The 11,337-nt window shown below is 36.3% G+C and overlaps 1 protein-coding gene across 2 annotated transcripts in view; it reads left to right on the top strand.

Annotated features, from left to right (window-relative positions):
• UNC13C (unc-13 homolog C) overlaps positions 1 to 11,337 on the top strand; it is a 564,880-nt gene that overhangs the window by 18,797 nt on the left and 534,746 nt on the right. The gene's annotated exons all lie outside the window — the stretch shown is intronic.

The raw sequence follows: 11,337 nt of genomic DNA, 5'->3' as shown, positions 1-11,337 counted from the left end.
TTTTGAGAAGGGTATTATTTTACTCTGCTCCCCCTACAAGTTGAGCTTGATGATTTATAATCAAAGTGTTTTCAAGTAGGTCATACTAAAAGGAGCCCTACAGTCTGTGGATCAAGATTTCTCTGCTAGCATTGGTACAAACCCCACTTCATATTAACCAACTTTGTGGCATCTGTCATGAATAAAAGGGTCAGTAAAGTCAAAGAGCAGCCTGAGATTATTCTTTGATTCTATTAGGTTTATAGGGATGAGGAAAATGGTGTAGTTAATCTTAAAGAATTAGGAAAGATGGACTCCCAGACTTACTAATCCCTTTCCCATCAAATCTATAGTTTGGAGCCTTCCAGTAGGAAGAGGTGGGTTTGCACAACCAACCCTAACTAGTCCCATGAAGGACCACTGCCTCCCTCACTGCTTATTGATGCAGCTGAGGGAGTACAATAGAGCCAAAACCTTAGGCCATGCCTGAATGGTCATGAGTCACTCTTTAGTCAATATTGAGTAGAGTCAAGTTCCCCTTTAAAGAGTGGATTGGAAGTCTCTCTCCCCTTATGAAAATGAAAAGAGTACCTTATTCAACAATTTTACTTGATTTTTCTGGGGGAACAATTTTGGATCACCCACGTGTGAAAATTAGCCACTTAAAAATGAAAACTTTTTTTTTTTTACTTTTTATTTTCAATTAGACTTCACTCCCACTTACCCTGATCCCTTACCATTTACTTTATTTGCATGCTTATAACTTTATATCTCTGGGATAGTTTGATATTATCTCAGTTGTAATGAATTATATATTTTAAAGTTTTCCTTATTTATGGCATTGTAGTCTTTAACTGAAGTAGTTACATAATATTTCATAAAGGTATATATTTATGGGATCAACTGGTACTTGCCATTATGAAATAATTTGAAATAATAACAATTTCTGCAGCCAGTACCTGATTATAGCATCTTTGTCTTGAACAGAATTGTGATCAGACACTCTTCCAAACTGGTCATTTTCTCATTGTTATGGGTAGATTCTTGAATAATCAGAAAACTTTATTGTTAAACTGTTTCAGGCCCTAAGGTTATTGAAATAGCAATTAAGATTATCTGCTCTAAAAAAAAAATCTGTCTATATAAAACAACACACCCTATGTAATTAAAGAATAACTTAAGTCAAAGGGATCTTGGGTGCATTGGCTGTGACTTTGTTGTTGGTTTCCGGAGGCAATTCTCAACTATATTTAAAACCAATGTGAAAGTGCAGAGTAGTCAAAATTTTATGCAAATAATAATTCATATTGGAATAATAGCTATCTTTTTTAAGAGTGATATTTAATTGTTAGATATCCTTATTACTGAAACTCAGTTAATAGGATAAAGGCCAGCAGTTTGCCATTGTATTTTATTTGCTGTGGATTCAGAGAAGTCTACTCAAGAGCATATTAAGACTAACCAGTGTGTGTGCATGTGTGTCTGTTGTGATGTAATAGATGTTTTAATGCCAAGTGGTTAAAGTATCTGAAATATTAGGCAGTATTATAAAAATTACAAAAGTATACATTTCAGGAAAAAAGGGATCTTCATTAACTTTTAAAAATTCTAAATTAGCAAACATCTACAAAATAAATTGCTATTGGTATTGACCCTTCAAGTAGTTAACAACCTTAATCATCCAGTGGCACTTATCCTTAGAGAACAGAAATACACTTAGTTAACTACACATCACCAATTTAAGAATCCTAAAATAGGTAAAACAACATTGTACGATATACCTTACATACTAGCCCTGGCTACTGAGGACCTAGACCCCCCTCCACCATCTTGGAGCTTGGCTTGTTATCCTTGAGCCAGCTTTGAATGGAACCTGTTGGGGATCATCTATCCTAGAGGAAATCAGACACACATCCTTAAGATTCTCTTTGGTTGCTTGAAAGGCACCAGATTGACTACCCAGGAGGCTGCAGTAGCCTAGATTTTAAAGGCCATCTTTTCTTCCTTTGGCAGGAGTCAGGCAGTTGTCTCCCTCCTGTGCCACCAATATGCCTCAGGAGGAAAGGCAGCCAAAGAAGGGCATTTTTCAGGCCCCTTCACTGCTCAGAGCATCCCAATGAGGTGCAAATCGTCATGATGGATTTTGTGCCCAAGGCCATCTGCTTACTGGGCTTTGGGCAGATGCCAACAGATTTTTCTCTCCATGACTACCTAGTCGTCATTAGGTAGCAGTGTTATCTTTTCTCCATTACTAATCTGGCAAGATTCGACTATAGAGCTCTTGCTGTAAAACTCCATGGGATGCTGTTTCCCTGATAGAGCTTTATGGAATTATAAGCTCATAAATGTAAATTATTTCAGCTTTTGTCTTCAGGGGTCTGGTAAAGAGGAATTCTAAAGACCCCAATGTTTAAGCATATGGATATTTGGTCATATTGTTTTTGAGAATCTTCACCTTGAATAGCATACCAGTGGGAAAGAAATTTTGGAGCATGTGTAGCCAGAACTCCATGAGGTCATATTCTTCCCTTGTTGCTGAACCCTGCTGAGTGGTGCCTTTTGTGTAGCTAGCCTGAATCATACACCACGATAGTGACTCGGATCCCCCACCTCCAGCCCTGCACCACCCGTCAACTGGAATTAACTGTTGTCTCTTCTGAATTCCCAGATACTTGTCTCTTATGGCACTGGCTTCCACCTTACATAAGGACAGTTCATACACACTTCTCATTTGCTCTTCTAATCTAGAGATGAGAAGTTTGTCTTCTTTTTTCATTTGCACTGTGCCTAGATAAGTGCTTTATAAGGAGTTGGCATTGAGTTAATATGTGTTGGATTAAACCCTGAATCAAGGGGAATAGGATACTAAATAAAAATAATAAAAAATACAACAGGCTTCAAAGTTAAGTCAAAATCTAAACTGTGGATTTAATTGCTAAGACTATGACTTTATATTTTGAGAGTTCAGAAGTATGGTTAGAAATAAAATATTATTATTATTATATTATAGTAAATTTTAAAATTTGAGTATAGTTGACACATTAGTTTCAAGTGTACAACATAATGATTTGACAAGTCTATCCATTATGCTATGCTCACCACAAGTGTATCCATTATGCTTCGCTCACCACAAGTGTAGCTACCATCTGTCACCGTGTAATGCTTTTACAGTACCATTAACTATGTTCCCAATTTTGTTCAAGACAAAGATGCTGTGCCTTTTATTTCCATGACTTATTCATTCCATAACTGGGAACTGATATCTCCCACTCCTCTTCACCCATTTTGTCTATTCCTCCATCTCTCTCCCCTCTGGTGAACATCAGTTTGTTCTCAGTATTTGTAGGTCTGGTTCTGCTGTTTGTTTATTCATTTTTTTTTTTTTTTTTAGATTCCCTTATGAGTGGAATCCTATGGTATTTGTTTTTCTCAGTCTGACTTATTTCACTAAGCATAGTACCCTCTAGGCCTATCCTCGTTGTCACAAATGGCAAGATCTCATCTTTTTTTTATGGCTGCATAATATTCATGTGTGCATGCACCAACACACATCCCACATCTTCTTTATCCATTCATCAATCGATGGGCCCTTAGAGTGCTTCCATTTATTGACTATTATAAATAATGTTGCAATAAGCAGAGGGGTGCATGTATCTTTTTGAATTAGTTAAAGCCTATTATTGAGTACTACTATATACCAGATATTGTCCAGGCAGTTTCTCTGTTTTTATTTTTACTTCTTACAATACCACTATGAATTTGATTCCATGATTATTCCATTTTAAAGGCGAGGAAACTGAGATGCTGATAACTTGCATAACTTAATGTCTTACAGGTAGTAAGGGGTGGATCTAGAGTTAAATAGATGGTTATTTTGGTTATTTAGAGCAGCCGTATGTTTACTCACTTCAGAGATTGTTTATTCATGTTTTAAGGTGGAAAAACATGAAAAAGGGGCAGCATTAGCTACAGGCTTTTACAACTAAAAGGTTTTCTTTAAAAAACAGTAATAATACAAAAGGTACTAAGATTTTGATATAAAATAGTTCATTCTCAGTTTTTCTGTTTTGAGTCCCTGGTACATCTTATAAATCAAGGCTTGTAGAGCCAAATAAATACTGTACAATACCAGCCCAAAGGATGATGTATTTGAAGTCTGAGTGTATTTGACCTGGAATTAGAGTCTAACATCAGTTTGAAGTAAATTTTCTTTAGCAGAACAAAAATCTTGTTTTGTTTTGAAATGCCATTCCCAGGCTGTCTGTAGATTCTGAAAGAGACTGTGACATCTGTAATTAGCATAATTAATGATATTTTTACCATGGTGTGCATTTTGTTTTCTAGTAGTTGTAGAACTTTGTGGAAATATTTTGGCTTCCAACAGATATGAAGTTGAATGTAAAATGTTTTCCTAAAGTTGAGACTTCATTACATTAGACCGGTGGTTCTGAGTCTAGCCAATTGTTGGAATCATCTGGGGAGCTTTCATAGTACTTGTTGTTGTTCCCAACAAGAGTTGTTGTAAAATTATTAATTATTAGGATGCTGTCACTAAATGTTTTGATTTTGTGGTTCCGTATTGGGGCCCATGGATCTTTATTCAAAACTGTATGTGTTATTGATGAATTATATGTGCCTTTGTAAATAACACACACACACACACACACACATAAAATCCAGAAAATTCCAAAGGAAAAAGTAAAATTAACAACTTCTATTCTTCTTCAGAGAAGAATAGAAAGATAGAAGAATAGAAAGATAATTTGTTTCTGACACTCTATAAACACACATACACTTCCTTTATTTTTAAATTTAACATAAATGGTATTACATTTCATATATTCATGTTCTGCACCTTGCTTTTTTCCCATAATATATATTTGAAAGATCTTATTATACGATTACCTGCTGTATTATTTTTAGTGACACAGAGATCTCCACCATAGTTATTGTGTAATTTATTGACTCAGTGCCCTACCATTGAACAGTGAAGTTTCTTACAAACTCATAAACAATGCAGACTTATTAGCTGCCTTTGAGCAAATGAGATAACATGTATAAATTCCTAGTTGTGAAAATTACTCGGTCAGTGGATTTCCTCCAGCTTTGGAGAGTTAGGATCTCAGGAATTCTAGGTCAATTCATAGCACCTATCATAACTGTAAATTTATACTTGTGTATATAATTATTTAGTTATTGTAGATCTCTGCTATTAGACTAGCTGGTAGAGTCAATGAGTGAATTTTTCTTTCTGTTGCTATTGTAATGCTAGAGCCTAGGTCAGTGACATAGAGTAAATACTCAATAAATTTTTTTGGCTAGATAAATATATGCTAGTCTATTCCCTCTGTTGCTGGGCTACCTAGTTCCACATATGGTGGAGAACTCATAAAATTCAAATACACTTCAGTTGTTTGTCTTTCAGTCAAAAGGACATTTTAAAATTATACATATTTTAACATAATACAATAGGCAAAGCATGATTGAGAATGAAAGCATGACTTTTCCTTCTTTAGCTCGTTCACATCTGTGAGAAGGCTAGCTATTCTTTCTATGATGATGTAACCTATAGATCTACAAAAACAGTTGAATTTACTTAAATTCCAGACTTAATGTTTAAAAAGAATAAATATTTCAACTAAGTTTTGGGGCTTTGCTGGCCCAAATCTATCAAGAGGTGCCTCTCAAACTTTAGGGTCCAGGTCAGGAGGGATGAGGTCTCCTTTTTAAATATGCTCCGTAGGTGCTTCTGATGCAGGTGATCGTTAGAACACATTTAAAGAGTGCTACTCAACACTGTGTAGCAAATACTCCACCTGCCCACGTAGAGTTGTTCTAGCTCTTCTTTTCAAATTAGAAGAGATAGAATCAGTGTAAGGAAACACAGGAATAATTTTCATAACTTAAAAACAAATACAGAATGATTTCCTAGTTTTCCAGAGCAGTACATTTATGAAAAGATTTTGGTAGTATCTATACATAAAAGCATAGGAAAGCAATGGATGTATTCCTTGAAAGGTGTGTGTAAACTGAAAATTTTAGAAATTATCTATTTCAGAGATTCTAGGAGATTTTGCTGTAGAAACCATTCAATGCATATTTTGTCTACAAATAAATTCCCGTCATCCTACATAACCCACATTTACCTGTTTTTGCAAGTTTGAGGTTTGTTTCATTATTATTGTTATTATTAGTATTAGTAGTAGTGGTACATCTTTACTCAAAGTAAGCATTACAGTACTGGTCATAGTAGAAGACAACCCATTTGTCAAATGTTCCATTAAAATGCAATGCATAGCAATAAACTTTTCGACATTAGAATTACCTATAATATAAAGTGATTGTTTCAGTTTTTGAAATAAACTATGATGTAGAAGGAGACTTGTGAAGAGTGAAGTGGCCAAGGGCCCCTAGAGGCAGCAGAAACAGCTAGCTAGCATCTCTACTTCTTGCTAAACACAAAACCCAAATGCACAGGGGGTAATTCTTCTCTATCCTTCTAGGATGCAGGAGTGGAACTCAAAGAACATTTGAAAAGGAAGACAGATAATAATGATGGTGTGTATAAGGAGATTAGTTCCAAGTGGAGCCAAAAGTTTTCTTTTCTGTTTTTCTTTTCCTTGTTCTCTTTCTTTCTTTCTTTCTTTCTTTCTTTCTTTCTTTCTTTCTTTCTTTCTTTCTTTCTTTTTTTTCTTTCTTTCCCTTTCCTTTTCTTTCTTTCCTTTTCTCTTCTTTTCTTTTTCTTTTTCTTTTTTTAAGTGAAGCCAAAGGTTTCAAAGTATATATTCTGGTGTGAGAGAGAACTAAGAGAAAGAGTAGAAAACCAATACATATTTAATGCCTTTCTAACAGATTCAGTTCTAGAAATTTTAAGAACATACTTAATTCTCACTATAATCTTGGGAAGATATTATATATACACATATATTATATATATATATATACATATGCATATATGTATATATATATAATCTTCACACTTTAAAAATGAGATGACTGAGTCTCAGAGAAGCAAAAGCAGATCCATGTCATACAGCTAATAAGTGTGTTGATGGAATTCAATGTACATCTGACAGAATCCAAAGTCTGATGCTATTTCTGTGACATCCCATTGCAGTTGTGGGCAAGTCTTATCATGAAAGGGCATGGCCCATGTGCTTCATGGTCAGCCAGTTTTGTGTTAATTGCTGTAGTAGTGATCTCTATTAACACAAAATGAGTAATAATGATTTGGGCTAAGAGGTAGTATCACATTTTTAGGAAGTTTAGAAATCTGGAAGGGTGACATTTGTCACATTAAAAGACTTTATTAGGAGTAAAGAGGTGCTAATAACAGTAGTTTTTGAGGAATGAAACCATTTCATAGAAGGCAGGGAAGAAATTCACAGGGATACATAAAAGCCGTCTATTAACAGTAACAATAAAAATATAGAGTTCAAAGATTTTATTTATTTATAATTATTAATGGCTCCCAAACTGTGTACCTGAAACACTTATCTTTGTAGAAAAGTTAAAAACAGGGCACATTTTTTAAGAAAATATTAACTGACAATGAAATGTGGTGATTTCCAGATTGTATTAGGAGACTGCAGTGCAAATTTCCAAATTCAAGAGATTCAAGAGTGTTATGTCAAAATCTCAGATAAATAAGTTTTTCTTTGTTTGTTTCTGCTAATGTCATTGTCCATGTTTTCCTGCAAGTTCAAAAAGAGAGATATATTCTATAGAAATTATGACTCATTTGTGAACCTTCTGCGTGGAATGAAATAGACTCTGAACCTGATGTAAGATACAGTGAAGTATAGCCTATCAGTTGTTATTGATTAGATCAAAATGGGAGACGCTAGGACCTGTAATACATGTACCCATTGAGGTAATTCAGGATCTGAAGCTCAGGAGCAAGTGAGGGGAGGAAGTCCAATGTGGCAGAGAAGATCTGCCACACTGGAGATAATATTTTATCTGGAGATAATATTTTGGGTAATGGGTGACTACTAAACCATCTGCAAGTCTAACTCTGTGTGTCAGTTAAGGAGGAGAGAACCGCTGGGAGCAAAGAGTATTGAGGACTGAGGTGAGCAGGAATTTGCTTTTTGCTGATAGGGCCTCGATTAGAATTAGGTGTTTCTCTTCCAGATTCTATGTGCTTACCTACTGCCAGCCTAGTTTATGATTTTGGAAATTAAATGTTGGAATTCAACTGTACAAGATGGAGACCTGAGGTGGCAAAATGTTGATTTACCTGACAGCCCTGATTTGTCAGCAGACCTATAATTACAAACTATTCTCTCAAATCATAGGCTAGCTCTCAAGCTATTAGATCATTCTCCCATTTCACATAATATTATTACAGGCAACGTGATTATCCAGGTGTCATTTCTATGTAACTTGTGATAAAAGAAATTGTTGACTACATGTAACAGTGGCAACAATAAATGACAGATTGAATATGATCTTATTGCTCAGAGATGTAGGTTAAGCTTCCCCTTTTCTTTTTTTTTTTTTAAAGATTTTTTATTTATTTGACAGAGAGAGACACAGAGAGAGAGGGAACACAAGCAGGGGGAGTGGGAGAGGGAGAAGCAGGCTTCCCGCAGAGCAGGGAGCCCGATGCGGGGCTCGATGCGGGGCTCGATGCGGGGCTCGATCCCAGGACCCTGGGACCATGACCCGAGCCAAAGGCAGACGCTTAACGACTGAGCCACCCAGGCGCCCCAAGCTTCCCCTTTTCTTAATGCCTTTTCTGATGCTTAGTGATGTCTTGTGGAAAGCCCATGGTTTTAGTTGTCTATATCTGTTCTTTAGTGATTATAGTTAAAGATACACACACTCATGGACAGCCAAACACACACAGAAAATATGAATTCACTGTTTGCTTGACATGGGTATTTACTTTCTGAGGGAAGCCAATAGGAAATTCCCAAGTTGGTCATCATTCCTTTTGCATTTTCTAAACACATAAAGCAATTTTAATAATTTTAAAAGTTAACTATCACATATATTTAATCCTTTTAAAACATCAATGAGATAGACTATAGCCTACCTCCTCAAGTCTCTCACCTCAAGGTAATTAGCAATAGTTATGTAGATTGTAAAACCATCAAGTGATGGGACCAGGTATCAACCCAGGACTTCTGTATCCTTCTCTGGTACTCTTTGCACAAGAACACGTTCTTAGCTACTTGCACACATTTATGCTTCTTTCTCCTGGACATTAGAGCATCTGGTCTGTAAAGACTTCTGGGGCTATGTCAAGGTATTTCTCCCCAGTTCCTACAGTTAGTTGTTCTTAGATTTTAGAATGCATAAAAATCACCTGGAAGTACTTGGTTAAAAATGTAAGTTATTTGGTCCAATCTCCAGTTGGTTCCAATGCAGAATGATCCATGAATCACATTAAGAAATGCTTAATGGCTAATAGTTAATAGATCCTAAGTGCTCTTCTGCCTTCATTCTTTCTTGAGTGATTTCATTTGCTCCTTTGGCTTGAGTTCCCATCTGTGTGCTGATGGTTCTAAATCAGTATCTTTGGGCTAACTCTCCAAGCCTATATACATTTATATACATTTATTCTTCCTATCATTAATTCAACCACTAGTGAACTCATTCAAATAGTGTATCTCTCAAGCCTCATGCCTAGCACTGAACTCTTTTCTTCCTCTGTCTTCTAATCCTGCTTCTCCTCCTGTCTCAATAATGATACCACAATCCTCTTGTTTGCTCAGATAAGAGAGTCATCCTCTTTGGCTCCTTCCTTGTCACTCTATAGTGGACATTTGCTTCTTTTCTGGCCACCCATAATCTGAATTCCTTTCTTATTGGTGTTCCTGAGTGTGTGAGCCCTTGGGGGGAAAGAGTGCCCTGTATCTTATTGCAGAAGCTGAAGGGAACTGGAACTTCCTTCTCCCCATGCCCAGCAGCCTTGGCTTGAGCACATGACTCAGAACTGGCTGATGGGAAGCTTCTGCCAAGGACTTTGAGTTTGAATCCATCATTTCACAAGCCCTGACATTTTTGCCACATAATTATCTCTCAAATACAGTTCTTTTGGTCTCCATTGTCTCCATCCTTGTTCTAGCAACTGCCATCTCTTGTGTGGACTATATTAGAGCTTCCTAATTAGTCTTTCCATCTCTTTGTCCTGTTACCCCTCCCCCCTCCCCCAGTCTGTCATCTCTCTGCATCCAGAGACACATACAAATCTACAAAACTACAAAAATAAGTCATTGTAGTTACTTTTAGGATGAAGTCCAAACAACCAGTGAACCCATTGTGTTGAAGATGCCTGTTTGCTTACTGTCCTCCTCACACGAGGCTATAAGCTCACAGGAAGCAGGGGCTGTGCCATATACCCTGGCATCTCTTAGGATGCCCACTGTGACAAGCAATGAGACAGCAGAACATTGTGGTTAGGAGCATGGGCTCTGGAGTCAGCCTACAATTGTGCAATCTTAAAGCAAGTTGTTTAGTCTCTCTGTGACTCACTTTCCTCACTGAGAAAATGAAGAGATCCTAAGAGTATCTCTGTGTGATAATAAAACAAAAATAAGATGGACTTTCAGCTGAACCAGTAGGTAATCAGTAGAGAGCCAATCTACCTAAGAAGCATAAAGACTTCTTCCTCTGATCTTAAATAATTTCTGAGAAACATGAGCCAGAAGCCAAAGGCTACAATTACCTTCCTATGTATTTTTTAACTGAACTAAAATTACCATCCAGAATGCATTTTGGGAAGTGATCAATTATGTGATTATTTTTGTGGTTCGAACCCTTGAAAGACTCTGGGCACAAGCTGCTCCACGCAGTATTAATAGCTAGTTATTGATGTTTTCATGAGACACAAAAACATGCAACTGCTTGAACTCCCTGGCTTGTTAACTGCTTTGCCTTGGGGCAGCTTCAACGAAGAGAACCAAGTAAGTCCATCAACATTTATTGAGTGCTTAGAAGTGTGATGAGCTCAAGATTAGGGCCCTGGGAAGAGAGAAAACACAGTATGCAAAGACTTAGATTCTTTCCTTAATGAGGTTACAGTCTCATTCAGGGCAATTCAACATTATTTCTTAAGCTAACTGTTGTGAGAAGCATTGTGGTTTATAACCAAATATTATCATTAAATTGCTTATTTAAAAAAATACTGATTAGCATGTATCTGAACGTATACTGTGTGGGGCATCATAGAAGAGTAGACACAGAAAAGATAATTTATAACTAAATGACTAATGACAATTACTTTTTAATTAGTAATTATTATTTAATTCATAGCTATTAGTTATTACTGCTAATAAGTTTAGAATATAAAAAGGAGTCATAACATTAAAAATAATAACTGACTTTTATTCAACCCAAACTATGTAT

Source organism: Mirounga angustirostris, unplaced genomic scaffold (genome assembly GCF_029215605.1).
Source record: "Mirounga angustirostris isolate CCGP_5_RB_7025 unplaced genomic scaffold, mMirAng1.0.hap1 SCAF_9, whole genome shotgun sequence".
Lineage (NCBI taxonomy): Eukaryota > Metazoa > Chordata > Mammalia > Carnivora > Phocidae > Mirounga > Mirounga angustirostris.
The sequence above is the reverse complement of the archived record's forward strand: the minus strand, read 5'-3'. Positions and strand labels throughout refer to the sequence as shown.